Source organism: Bos mutus, chromosome 1 (assembly GCF_027580195.1).
Source record: "Bos mutus isolate GX-2022 chromosome 1, NWIPB_WYAK_1.1, whole genome shotgun sequence".
Lineage (NCBI taxonomy): Eukaryota > Metazoa > Chordata > Mammalia > Artiodactyla > Bovidae > Bos > Bos mutus.
Genome location: NC_091617.1, coordinates 93,932,157 through 93,946,642, shown reverse-complemented (window position 1 = coordinate 93,946,642; position 14,486 = coordinate 93,932,157). Strand labels below are relative to the sequence as shown.

General features: G+C 42.4%; 1 long non-coding RNA gene across 1 annotated transcript in view; it reads right to left on the bottom strand.

The window, feature by feature from the left end:
• Positions 1–2,679, bottom strand: part of LOC138988481 (uncharacterized) — an 81,969-nt gene extending 79,290 nt beyond the window's left edge. The window contains exon 1 of the long non-coding RNA XR_011464700.1: positions 2,388–2,679. This is a non-coding gene — a long non-coding RNA (uncharacterized lncRNA). The remainder of the gene's footprint in view (positions 1–2,387) is intronic.
• Positions 2,680–14,486: the final 11,807 nt, after the last annotated feature.

The following is a 14,486-nucleotide window of genomic DNA, read 5'->3' as shown; positions in this document are numbered from 1 at the left end:
AGTCATGTATGGATGTGAGAGTTGGACTGTAAAGAAAGCTGAGCACTGAAGAATTGATGCTTTTGAACTGTGGTGTTGGAGAAAACTCTTAAGAGTCCCTTGGACAGCAAGGAGACCCAACCAGTCCATCCTAATAGAAATCAATCCTGAATATTCATTGGAAGGACTGATTCTGAGGCTGAAACTGAAAGAGTCAGTTCCTAGGCAGGTTGATAAGGAGTCTAGGGGTCCCCAAGGAGAGAGGGGTCTGGAATTCTCAAGGAGGAAGAAAGGACAAACTTTTTTTCTTTCTCCACATTCCTTAGGATTATATAACAATAATGTATCCTGCCTAAGGACAGTCTCTGGATTAAACCTTCTGTTATCTTAAAATGTAAATTATGGGAGTAGACCTGGTCTTTACAAGGATGTATCCTGCCTGAGGACAGTGTTATCTTAAAATGTAAATTATGGGAGTAGGTCTGATGAGGTCTTTACAACCTCCAGACATTCTTTGGATTATATAACTTCATTGTTAACACTAGCAAGCGGGTACTCTTTCTGCCCCCTTCTGATGCCTATGTCAGAAGCTTTCTCTATCTCCTTTATACTTTAATAAAACTTTATTACACAAAAGCTCTGAGCGATCAAGCCTCCTCTCTGGCCCCAGATTGAATTCTTCTCCTCTGGGGGCCAAGAATCCCGGTGTCTTCGCATGATTCAACAACAACCTTTCATCTTGGGCACTCGTCCGGGATTCTTCAGGACAAGGTAAGGATGCTTGGAGCTTTAGTTCTTTGTTCTCTTAGTGAACACGTTTTCTGCTGTGCCCTACTAACTCTACGGTGTGCTTGTGTGAATGAATGGCATGCTCTGCGTGAAGCAAGTAAGGAGCCCTGCTCTGTGGTTCCATGGTGATCTCATACGGCTTATGGCAGAAACCTGTCGGGGCATTATACCAACCTGCCAATGCCAATACTTTGGCCACCTGATGCAAAAAACTGACTCATTGGAAAAGACCCTGATGCTGGGAAAGATTGAAGGTGGAAGGAGAAGGGGACAACAGAGGATGAGATGGTTGGATAGCTTCACCAACTCAATGGATGTGAGTTTGAGTAAGCTCCAGGAGTTGGACAGGGAGGCCTGGCCTGCTGTAGTCCATGGGGTCACAAAGAGTTGGACACGGCTGAGCGGCTGATCTGATAAAGGGAATTGATGTCAGGTGGGCCCCTCAGTTACCAGGGAAACCAGGGCCTGGGGCAGGAGGCAAGCATGTAGGCAGTTACTGATGAAACCTTATAATTAGGAGGATTGGATAGTCACATGAATGAAACAGGGCCTTGTTGAGCAGGGGATGGACACAAAGGAAGATAAAAGAAAAATAGCTGTCCTGAATGGCCTGACCATAAAATTCACCCCTGCACATTTCGCATGACCCTTACAATCTTGGTCCATCCCTCTTCTGTGATATCCCTGGGCTCAGGTATGTACCGGGGGCACTGCAAACAGACATCATAAATGCAACACAGACAATAGCAGCTACAGAGTATTAAGAGTCCAGGAAGTGGGCAAACATGCAAGCCAGCCAGTTACAGGTTCCAGTTTTCATGAAAGTCCAGAGGACAACGACAATGGTATCTTGCTATAGACCCAGCAAGCAGACTCATTTCACAGCGACGCCACCACTGTGCCCAGTCTGCAAACAGATTGCCTTTGCTCAGACTAAATTTGTTAAGAGGCACTGTACAGGGAAGATCATGACCATTGACCAACATAGAATCAGTAACAGCATCTTGAGATAGTGCTACCCCTGAGGTTTCTGTCCTAGGGGGCAGTAACATACCATCTCTTCAGCCTCAGTCCCCAGAGCCCATGCTGAATCCTGGCGAGGCCCACAGGGTTAATATGGTTGTGCCTTCCTCCAGTCAGGCCTAGATTAATTACCTTATTGGTCTTAGGTGGAACAGGTAGCAGACAGGTGAGATCTATAAATGCCTTTCTAATCCTATTCCCCACAAGGCCACAGATGGCAGTTTTATTTGCTGTTGCCACAGGTTCCAACCAAACCCTTCCAGGTAACTGGCCATATGCAATTCACAAATCTGTCCCTGAGTTAACATCTCTAAAGCCCACTTTTGTAGCTGTTTAGGGTTGATGGTTCAGGGGTATGCTGATATTCTGTATCTAATCCAGGTCCTTGCATTTTTCCTGTGTTCAACAGCCACCCCCATGCATTTAGGTGAGCCATGAATGTGGGGCTGTTCCTTTTAAGATGGAGAGACCTGAGGTTAACAAAATATCAACATAATGGAAGAGAAAGACAGCCCTCATTGAGACGACCATCACCTCAGGATCACCCCCATAACTTCCTGTTCCCTGACCTTATTTCCCAACAGTTCTATACTCACAGGAGTTTCCTCGGCTTCTTAACCGCTCATCAATTATTGGGCTGCACCCCGCAGGCCTGCAAGCCTTGTAGTTGCTCAGCCTTGAGACCTGAGTAAGACCCCAGGTACAGCGACAGAGACATCAGTGGTTTAGTGGACGAGGGATCTTAGACGTCTGAAGCAAAAGGTCCTGGAATGACAGCTCCACCATGTGTGGCAGATGGCAGGCAGGACACGGCAACAGCCTTGGCTACTCAGGAGAGGAGGAGGCTACCATTTATAGGGGCAAGTTATGTCACGCTGTCTCCTCAGTTACCAGGGAAACCAGCAGCTGGGCCCGGGGGCGAGCAGGCAGGCAGTTACTGATGAAGTCCTGTAATTAAGAGGATTGGATAGTCACTGAGTGAAGCAGGGCCTTGTTGAGCAGAGGATATACAGAAAACAAGGGAACAGCCATCTTTTTTTTAAACAATGTTTCAGGTCTACAGCAAAGTGACTCAGGTTACATACATATGTATCTGTTCTTTTTCAAATTCTTTTCCCACTTACATTGTTACATAATATTGATCAAAGTCCCCTTTGCTATACAACAGGTCCGTGTTGGTTATCCTTTTAAAAATTTTTTTAAATATTAGTATTTATCTATTTGGCTGTGCTGGGTCTTGGTTGGGGCAGGCGGGATCTTTAGTTGCAGCATGTGGGATCATAGTTCCCTGACAGGGGGTCAAACGCTGGGCCCCCTGCATTGGGAGTGTAGAGTCTTAGCCACTGGGCCACCAGGGAAGTCCTGCTAGTATCTAAAGGCAAGTCCATGTGACCAATGCACAGTGAGGCCAAATAATACCAAAATGCCTGAGTTTGAAACAGAGAAAGGTCTTTGTGCCACAACTACTAAGTGGTCTTGGTGAGGGCTCCAGAGCCATGCAGGACATATATCCCCCCTACCCCAGCCTGTTCCCTGGCCCAAGGCAGGGTGAGCTGGAGGCCTAAGGGAGAAAGCTAAGATCAGCCTCTTACCTCACTCTCCACCTGAGGGCAAATGATCCACTGATTGTTGGGTGAATGGCCTCCCTAAGGGTCTCACTGATGCTTGCTTGTGGGCGGGGCCCACTGTGGCACCGACCAATGAATGACTGAGGAGGACCACAAATAGTCCCTCATTGATAGTTGATTGCTTGAGGGAGACGCTCACTACCGCTGACCAATGGCTGAGAAGGACCGGTCCCCTAGTGATGGTTGCCTGGTAACAGGGTGGTGGGTGGGGGCTGGGAGGGGTTAATCAGTTCAGTTCAGTCCTCAGTCCTGGAGGGGTTAATGGCCCATAGCAACTAGCTGCATGCTGAGATCTGCGCTACAAGGCACTCTATTACATCCTGTTTGGAGCATGGGCTCTAGGGCATGTGGCCTCAGTAGTTGTGGCTCATGGACTTCAGAGTCTGGGCTCAGTAGTTGTGACACAAGGGCTTAATTACTCCTTGACATGTTGGATCTTCACAGATCAAGGACTGAACTGGTGACCCTTGCATTGCAAGGCAGGTGCTTAACCACTGGACCACCAGGGAAGTTTCAAATATAGCAGCGTGTACAGGTCTGATGCTAAACGCCCTAACTGTCCCTCCTCCAAACCCTTCCCCTCTGGTAAGCCAACTTGAATGGCCTGACCGCACACTAAGTCTATTTTATTTCAGAAATTTGGAGTTTTAGGTAGAATAGGATGGTAGAATAGCAGGGATCTAGAGTCAGACTGCTGAAACTTGAATCCTGCTCTAGGATGTACAAACTTCCATCACTGGTTGTTATTTGGGCAAATTCCTTAAGGCAGGTAACTGTTTATCCTGATTCTTCTTCAGTAAAATGGAAGTACCACAAGAACTTGGAGAAGGAAGTGGCAACCCATTCCACTATTCTTGCCTGGAAAATTTCATGGACAGAGGAGCCTGGCAGGCTACAGTTCATGGGGTCTCAAAGAGTTGGACATGACTGAGTGGCTGAGCACAGTACCCCACAAGGACATAAACTTTGTATTTTAAACACTGTATCCCTAACACTTAGCACATTTCCTGGAACACAGTGGGCATTTAGTAAATATTTGTTGAATAAGCTTATATATGAATGTATGAATATTGCTTACATAGGAATTCTTTTTGTTCATAAAATTATCCACTATGGCAAGTATTCATGAACATTGATGAATTTGAGTGCATTTGAATTGAAACATCACTGCACAGTTGAAGCATCTTTCTATTTCTAGGGTGACAGGATGAGACGGTTGGATAGCATCACCAACTCCAGTGAAGGACAGGGAAGCTTGGTGTGCTACTGTCCTTGGGGTCACAAAGAGTCAGGCATGACAACAATTAAACAACAACAATTCCTTTCTGGTGGGCAGAAGAGGGGTTATAGGGAATCAAGAGAAGAGGATGGAATGTCAGAGTGACATCAACTCTCTCCTGGCCTCTGGCTCTTTTCATCTTGGATTTTACCCCTGAGGGGTAGAACCTAGATCTTTTTTTTCCTGAGTATCCTGCTTAGCCTTCAAAGTCAATAAAAATGATGCCTAGATGATGAGCATCTTTCATAGCAATCAGGTGTTAATCTCAAATTCAATTTCTGATTCCTGTGTAACCAACCTGCACCACCCTCAGCAAGTCACGTTGCCTTGTAGAACTGTGCAGGGCTTCACACTCACTCTCAGGAGGAATGCTAGTTGGCAGGGTCATTGTGGGACAGATGAGAGGGGGAGTGTGAAAGCCCTGTGAAAAGGACGGCATAGGCAGGAATGCTCAGCTTTTTTAACTAGGAGATGAAACTTAGAGACTCGTTTCTCTATGAGATTTGGAGTATAATAGTCAAGACAAGCCATCGCAAGTCAGTCAGTCTTGTGTTAGATTGTGTTGCACAGACCACAACAAAAAGATTTCTAGCGTTACTGCATGATTTAAAAATTATGGTCTCTCCAGAATTGAAAGAGACACGTGTACCCCAATGTTCATCGCAGCACTGTTTATAATAGCCAGGACATGGAAGCAACCTAGATGTCCATCAGCAGATGAAGGGATAAGAAAGCTGTGGTACATATACACAATGGAGTATTACTCAGACATTAAAAAGAATACATTTGAATCAGTTCTAATGAGGTGGATGAAACTGGAGCCTATTATACAGAGTGAAGTAAGCCAGAAAGAAAAACACCAATACAGTATACTAACGCATATATATGGAATTTAGAAAGATGGTAACAATAACCCTGTATACGAGACAGCAAAAGAGACACTGATGTATAGAATAGTCTTTTGCACTTTGTGGGAGAGGGAGAGGGTGGGATTATTTGGGAGAATGGCATTGAAACATGTATAATATCATATATGAAACGAGTCGCCAGTCCAGGTTCAATGCATGATACTGGATGCTTGGGGCTGGTGCACTGGGATGACCCAGAGGGATGGTATGGGGAGGGAGGAGGGAGGAGGGTTCAGGATGGGAAACACATGTATACCTGTGGCAGATTCATTTTGATATATGGCAAAACCAATACAATATTGTAAAGTCAAAAAATAAAATAAAATAAAAAAGAGAATTAAGTATTTGAACAACAACAACAAAAATTTATGGTTTCTTTAGTATATACCCCCTCAATGGTTCCACAAATGCACATGGAGCAGTTTGCTTGTGCCAAGCACTGTTTTATGTAGAGAGGAAACATTAGGAAGGAAAACTCCTGATCATGTGGATTTACATTCTATTGGTGGAACCAGACATATGAATAGACAATTACCTCTGTGTGATAAATACAGAGAGGAGTGATCAAGGATACTTGTGCTCTAGTGACCTTGAAAAGTGCTCCTCACTGCTGTTGGAGAGGTGGTATTAGTGTTGGAGATTGGGGAGTAATACCTGAGATGTGTCTTGAAGAATAAGCTGACATTCAGTAAACATTGAATGGATGAGTGGTGCTTATCCACTGTCCTTGGTATTAAAGTCCCTGGGAGGCAGAGCCTAGCAAGGGAATAAGGAAAGAGAGAGATTTCACAGAGGAATAACCAGCATTTCATTTTGAAGATGCTAAACAGGAGGCTGGAGTGGAGAGAATGAGCACAAGAATTGATTCAGGGGTCTTCAGGCAATGGGAGAATACACTGTCAAGGACCTCAGACATTATCCTGCTGGAGGTGGGAAGTCATTTTCATTTGTATTTTTCCAGTCTGAAATGCCTTTTCATCCATTAACAGTCATATGGCTGGGAGCCTCTGTTCCTTTAGGTCTGTGCTTTGAAGGAAAACAATACAGAGGGACAGGGAGAGGTGCTGCCTTACAGAGGCTGCCGGGGAAGCTTTGCTGATATTTGGCAGACGGCTGAAGCAACTGAGATGTTCAAGTCATGTGAGTATCTGTTAATGAATGAAAGAATGTTTCAGGCTGGAAAAATAGAGAAGGAAGGAAAATAAAGGCTGTTAGAGAAGGTTAAGTAAATTACAGTCAATGCAATTAATAAAATACTATACAGATCTTAAGAATGACCATCTTGGGACTTCCCTGGTGGTCCAGTGGTTTAAAATCTGCCTTCCAATCAGAAGATGCAGGTTTGATCCCTGATCATGGAACTAAGATGTCACATACTGTGGAGCAACTAAGCCAGTGAACTGCAACAAAGAACTCGCATGCCACAGCTAAGACCCAAAGCAGACAAGTAAAGAAAGACAGAAGGGAGGGGGGAAGGAAGGAAGGGAAAGAGAGAAAGAGAAAAATATTAAAGAAAGAGATAAGAAAGGAAGGAAGGAAAAGAAAATATTCTCTGTGAATAAACAAGATATTCTAGCATCTTCTTTTGGGCTCCTAATTGATGGGGAATTTCAAGCCAGCTAAGGCTCTAGGGCTTGACATTCACTTGCTGGCTGACGGCGGCCTTGAAAACAAAGTGAAAATGTTTCCATTTCCCCATTCCAATCTGCGCACCACCATCTGCTGTGCTGATTCCCAGGGTGGCTGCCTCGGTCGGGACAGAATACGAATGGCCCAGGAAACCAGAGATTCATCGATGCTAAAGCAAGATGGACTTGCAGACTATCAGAAAGAGGAAGCTTCTTGAAAGAGGCCACTGAACTGGTTTCATGGACCAACGCTTTGATCTCAACATGTGTGGAAAAAATACTGCACATTGTCTCAAAGACTTCTCCCTTTGAGAGAAGTTTCTTGATCTTCACTTCCTCCTGCTTCACCCTCACTCCACCAACAGACAGAGTGATCTTCTTTAAGTGCAAACATGACCCATCACTCCAAATCCTTAACTGGCTCTAAACTGCTTTTAGGATAACAGTCAGTTCCCTGGCATGGCCGCTGAGGCCCTGTCTCTTGGGCAGTGCCCACTTTATGCTGCTCTTTCCCTTGCCTGCTATGTTCCAGCCCTGTGACTGTCTTTTACCTTCCCAGATGTGGCACATTCCTTCCCAACTCGGATCTCTTCTGTACTATTTTTTAAATTGTTTTTAATTCAAGGATAACTGCTTTACAATATCGTGTTGGTTTCTGCCATATCAACATACTATTTTTATACTAGGCATCTATCTAGCAATCTGATCAGCTCCCACTTACCCTTCATATGGTGTAAACCTCATTACCCCAGGATACCCTCCTTGGTCTCATGCCCCACACCAGGCTGGGTGAATGAAGGGGGCTCACACAGCAACACCTACCCCAGCACTTCCCCACCAGAGCACACAACTCAATTAGGGTTAAGCAATTATCAGGCAGTTATTTGCTCCACATTTGTTTTCCCCATTGGACAGACCCAGTCAGTCTTGGCACAGTGTTGGCCTGTATGACCTACCTTAAACTTTCTTTCTTCAGTACTATTATCACCCTGGGATGTCTGTGGGTTAATAAAATGTGTGGAATAAGAGAAAGTGGAGGATGCATATTTCAGCAGCTTTGGCTGTAAAGGGGACGAGAGAGCTAGGGTGAAGGACACAGTGGGGTTGTTGTAGTCTGCTTGCACTGGGTAACAAAATACCATAGACTGAGGGGCTCAAATCACAGAAACTGCTTCTCACAGTTCTGGAAGCTGGAAGTCCAAGACCAGGGTGCCAGTGTGGTTGGTTTCTGGTGAGAGCTCCTCCTTTCTGCCTTGTCGATGGCTACCTTCTTTCTGTATCCTCACTGGTGGGGAGAGCGAAAGAGAGAGAACAAGCTCTCTGGTGTCTCTTCTTGTATGGGCACTTACAACCATCATCAGGACTTCATCTCCAACCATTGTATTAGGCACATTAGAGATTCAACATACAAATTTGGGAGGAACACAATTCAGTTCATAGCAGCAGTTAAGCGAAGGCTTTATGGCAAAGAGTCCAGATCTGGCTTAAGTGCTGATGGTAGATGCTAGCAGAGAGGAGAAGGATGAAGCTTTAGGAGAGAAGAGGGCAGAGGAGAAAAGGGCTCTGTTTAGGAGGGCACTGCTCCCACTGTGACACAGAAGAGGGGCAAAGAGGACAGCTCCACATGATCTCTTCCAAGTAGTGGCAATGAGCTAAGGGAGTTCTTGAGTAATGGCTTCTCATTTCCTTTTTGAAGCAACATGCAAGGGTGTCTGCTGAGGGGCTGGCAGGGTCTGCAGATCACCGAGAAGGTTTGAAGTAGATTCTTTTTCTTTTTAAGAACCTTAACACCAGCTTAAAAAAATATATATTTATTTATTTGGTTGTGCCAAGTCTTAGCTGTGGCACATAAACTCTTAATCACAACATGTGGGATCTAGTTCCCTGACCAGGGATTGAACCTGAGCCTCCTGCCCTGGGAGCCTGGAATCTTAGCCACTGGACCACCAGGGAAGTCCCCTGAAATTGATTCTGTAGAGAATAATGGAGCTGACTCCCCACACACCACCATGGAGTTTTGATGGATCAGGAGAGTTTGCTCACCTTGAATGTTTGGAGGCGCCCAGTGCTTGTGCTATGAGATGTTTCTCCATGTCGCTCAGCATCCAGTGTGAAGCAGAGAAGGACATTTCCTGAAAAGTGGCTGCTATCAGTGTCAAGACAGTAGGACTCAGAGAGGTTAATGATAAGTGTTTGCCCACCGTCACACGGCTGGTTAGTGGTAAAGCCAGGAGTAAATTCTGTAACTTTTTGGTTCCAAAGTCTTTCATACACCATGTCATGTGCTTTGTTTCTGGAAGATAAATTTTGAAAGAAAAAAGCTGCTCAATAAAGATTCTGATGCAGTTAAACAGGCTTAGATAGTGAACATGTGGCCATAACTAGAGCTATCCTTTCAGGAAACTAGAAGCACTTGCCTTGTCTCTTTTGCTTCCTGTTGACTGAAGCCGAAATTATTTTTCCTTCCATAAATAGAGGTGCAAATGTCCCCTGGGAGAGAGGGTCCAAGGGATCACTCCAAAGTATGTCTACTGCATTTTGAAAACCTGATAGCATCTTGTCAACACCCTGGCCAGAGCAATCACCAGCATAGCTAAAGTTGCATCTGTTTTACCAGGCTCTCTAATTCCTGTAAATGACCCATGAAGCTGCTGAGGGACCTCTGCCTGGCTGGGGTCAGGGCAGACAGAGAAGTCAGGAGAAGGGTTCTAGACTGCAGAGTCCCTGAGAGGAGGACTCGAAATGGGGCTGTCTCATGCTTTGCCAAGTAACTAGTGATAATCATGACCATTTAATGAGCATCTACCAGCTTCTGGTATTTTACTTGGGAGGGAGGAGAAGAAACTTGCAAACAGAGGCAAGATAGAGGCAGAGAGCAGAGGGCAAGTCCCTTGGGACTTGGGGAGATGACAGGGTTAGAAAGATAGCCAGTCTTTGAACTGCAGTAACTCAGTTTACCACTTGCTATTATTATAAGAATAATACATATTCTTTGGAGAAAGATTGAAAACCATAAAAAAATAGAAAGAAAATATTTCTGCGAATCAGAGAAATGCTGTTAGGACTTTAGAATGCAGTATCTTCAAGTTTTGAACATGAATTTTTTTTTTATATATATAAGATGGGATAATATGCTTTTTCACTTACTAATACTATGTAAACATTTTCCCACATTTTATTAAGTTCTCAATTAAACAATAACATGTTTAATGCCTGCACAGTGCTCCAGAAGAGCAGGAATGAAAGCACCAAATGCCTAACTGGCCTGGGGTCAAATTCCAGCTCTGCCCTTTCCTGACCGTATGTCAAAACCCCTCCACCCAATGAAGAGAATAACAGACCCTCCTCTTAGGTATGCTGGGACAATCATATGAGAAATGGAATTGAAAGCCCTTACCACAGTGCTGCATACATGCAAACTATTATCATTTCTGAAATGTACCGATTTCCTATCCTCCAACATTTGGGTTTTTCAGGTTTTCACTATCACAAATAAGAGGCAAGGAACACTATTACATATAGATCTTTGTGGTCCTCCATAATTACGTCTTAATGTGAAATTACTGCATCAAAAGGTATGCAGAGTGTATGTGCATTTGATACACATTGTCAAACTATTCTTCAAGAGATGTGTGTTGATTTATAGTTAATTCGATGGCCCCTTGGAAGAGGTGGCTATGAAATCAGGAACCGATGATGAGTTATAAGTAGGGAAGCAAGAAGCAATCGGCATTTGTAGACTGAGCCCAGCACATAATACCTGCCAAATCCTGGGCAGGCCTGCTGGCCTCTCTTCTTCTACCTTGAATCAGGTCCAGGGTCTGCCATAGGAGGGAACCTGAGAGAACGTGATGGGCACTGAATGGCCCTAGACTGAAGGAGAGGTTAGACGGAAGAGATTAGAAGACAGTGGCAAAATCCTTATCAGATCAATAAAAACAAATCCCATGATTTTCTTCTTTGGATTACTTTATTGTTATTAATTACCACATTTTTAGACACTACTTCCAAGTTGTAATTAACTCATATTAACAGCATATGTATAGAATTTTGTGGGATATTGAATATGTTGAATTTTTACACTGTGGTGATCCTTTATTCTGAGATTATGTCCTTGTTACTTTTTTTCTTTTTAAAGTTCTTTTAAAATTGAAATAATGGTAATGGTGGTAGGGTATTTTAAAGTCTTTTAATTGGCAAATAAAAATTGGCCACCTTTACTGGTCTTCTAATTTTAGTCTTACATTTTATCGGTACCTGGAATCCATATATCTGGAAGCTAATGTCCAAGTGACACATAAGCTAGTCTTGAAACTTTCATTTGTCCAACCAGTATTCAGTGAGTGGATGCTGTGTGCAAGATGAACAGAAATCTCTGGGTCACACATTAGTATAACACCATGAAGCTGCAACACCATTGTCTCTGGGGATGACAGGCTGTAAACGACAGAAAGCTGGGGGAACATGGGAATCACAGTGTATCACAGGGTCCCCGAGTCTTAATACTTACAGGAATGGTATACCTCATTGGAGTCCCTGGGGAAATAAAATTCACTACGACAAACACCTCCTCAGAGCTGCACAATACATATTTCAGAAATTAAAAGGACAAAATTATACTGAATCTAGGACAAAAGTAGAGGTTAAATAACCCAGACACCAAGATTTAACCTTGTAAGTGGAAATTAGCTGTAGGCTTTTTTTATTAAGCAATTATTTGGTTAAGGACACCCAAAGAAAGGAAAACTGATGCCTAAATTTCATAATACAACTACATGGAGAGCTAAAGTAAACTCTTTAATATCCACAAAAACCTTAAATAAAAAGAATCACAAAACAAAATATCATTAGTCACATTTAGGTTATACTGGGACAACACAAATCAACCAAGTTGTAAATTCTACACAGACATAGAGTACGGCAGGTATAAGTGAACTGGGAGATTATGCTGTATGAATATATTTATATGAGCAAGCGCTCTTTAGTATCCTAAATTTACCGAGTTAAAATTGAAAAATATAAATATTTTTGTTGTTTGAGCCAGAGAAATCTTTAGATTTGAGACACTTAAATCACAGAAAATCTTTGAAACTATTCTTCCCAAACACTTTCTCTGGGGCTGGAGGCAGAATAGTTCTGGAAAGAAAATCTATAAACATTCTGGAGAATTTTCTGAGTGTTGACATGAGACATGCTTTTGGAAGGCCTTAATGGTTTGTCACTTTTAAGGGTAGTCAGTAGTCTTTTGAGGGTATGTGTCACAACATAAATTATTCATTGGAATTCCAGCAAATATCCAAGCAATTAGGAGGGACATAGACATGGCAGCTTTTTCTTTTTTTCCAAAGGATGATGATAATTCTCTCAACCAAAATGGCTAAACTCCAACACCCTGCCAGAGTTTGCATTCAAAAGGAAAAACCCAAACAAGCCTCACCCAAACCTTCCCATCACCTGCTTCAAAGAGATTATTGTCAAGCATCGACAGGACTGAATTCATTTAATATGAATAAACAAGTGACATGAACTTACAGCAGTGAGCATTTACGACCAGCACATTGCTTTCTGTTGGCTTTGACATGGAGATCATTCTCTGGATGAAAAACATGTCATCAATTCAGTGAATTAACTTCGGTCACTAATCATCTGGTTAGGTTCCAATTATATATATCCAGGCTTGGATAATTTAAATTGAAATTTAATTTACAGTTTTTAAATGACAATATGTAATTTAAGTTGCAAATAAATCATAGAAGGATCATTAGATTATGAACCATGAATGACACTACCTTTATCTTTTAAGGGCATTATTTACACTGAAAACAGTGTTTCCGAAAGCAGAATGCTCTATTCTATTAACTCAGACACTGTGACAAGAAATTTTGATATATGTATGTATATATGTCGCATTTTACAGATGCACACACTTTTTAAAAACATACTTTTTTAAAAGACAGGGGAGTATTTTTCAGGCACCAATCTTGCAAAAATTCTCACAGTTTTAAAAAAAATGTTAAATTCAAGTACGTCAATAAATGAAAAACAGCAAAGTAATTACAGCTAAAATTGTCAATGTTGAACTAACAATTATAAATTATAATGATTTCAGGTTCTTAGTAAAACCATCGGAGTGGAAAAGGTGGAATTTCAAGTCAAATCCCATCACAAGAAACTTGATTGCAATAAAAAGCTGATCATAAAGAAATGGTTTTCAAGGTCTGGTCAGACATTAGAAGTGTTTCTCATTCTCATTGCCACAACATTTACGATTTTAAATAATTTGTAGCAATGAGTATTTTCCTAAAAGCAATTATTCAAAAGTTCTTTCTCATACAACTGCTGCTGCTGCTGCTAAGTCGCTTCAGTCGTGTCCCACTCTGTGCGATCCCATAGACGGCAGCCCGCCAGGCTCCCCCGTCCCTGGGATTCTCCAGGCAAGAACACCGGAGTGGGTTGCCATTTCCTTCTCCAACGCATGAAAGTGAAAAGTGAAAGTGAAGTCGCTCAGTTGTGTCTGACTCTTGGCGACCCCATGGACTGCAGCTTACCAAGCTCCTCCGTCCATGGGGTTTTCCAAGCAAGAGTACTGGAGTGGGGTGCCATTGCCTTCTCTGTCTCAAACAACAGTCACTTCCAAAAATGATAATAATCCAACCCTTGATTTTGTGACACAGTGTAAGGTGTGGTAATAGAAACCTTGATTCTAGGTAACCAGAAAAATAGAAACACAGATTATAACAGAAACCAATTTCTTTACTTTTTTTACATTGAAAAAGAATGCACTGGCAGACAATAACTACATCTACAAATTTGACTAGTTTGTGTACTAGCAGCCTGTTCTGAATTTATTTTGAGCCAAATACACAATAATAGAGAGAGGTGCACAGCACAGTGTCAACTGAAGATGTTTACTTTATAATTTAAATATATTAGTTACCTGCTATAACACAACTCACAAGTGGTCATGAACTCATTAAGGATAAAAATACTTTACTCATGAATCTCTAGCACTTAGAACATACCAGGCACATACTAAATGTGAACTGAGGGACTTTTAGGAACATTTTTCCTCATGTAAGTTCCTCTTTTCCCTGAGTCTGAGATAATTTATGGACCATGATGAAACAAAGAAGTTACAAAAATAAAAAGGCAATCATATAAGAGCATGATTAACAATTCCTTTCTCTAAAACTATTCTCTGAGTTCTTTTTTTTTGTTGTTGTTGTTGTTTATTTATTTATTTTTTTTCCTA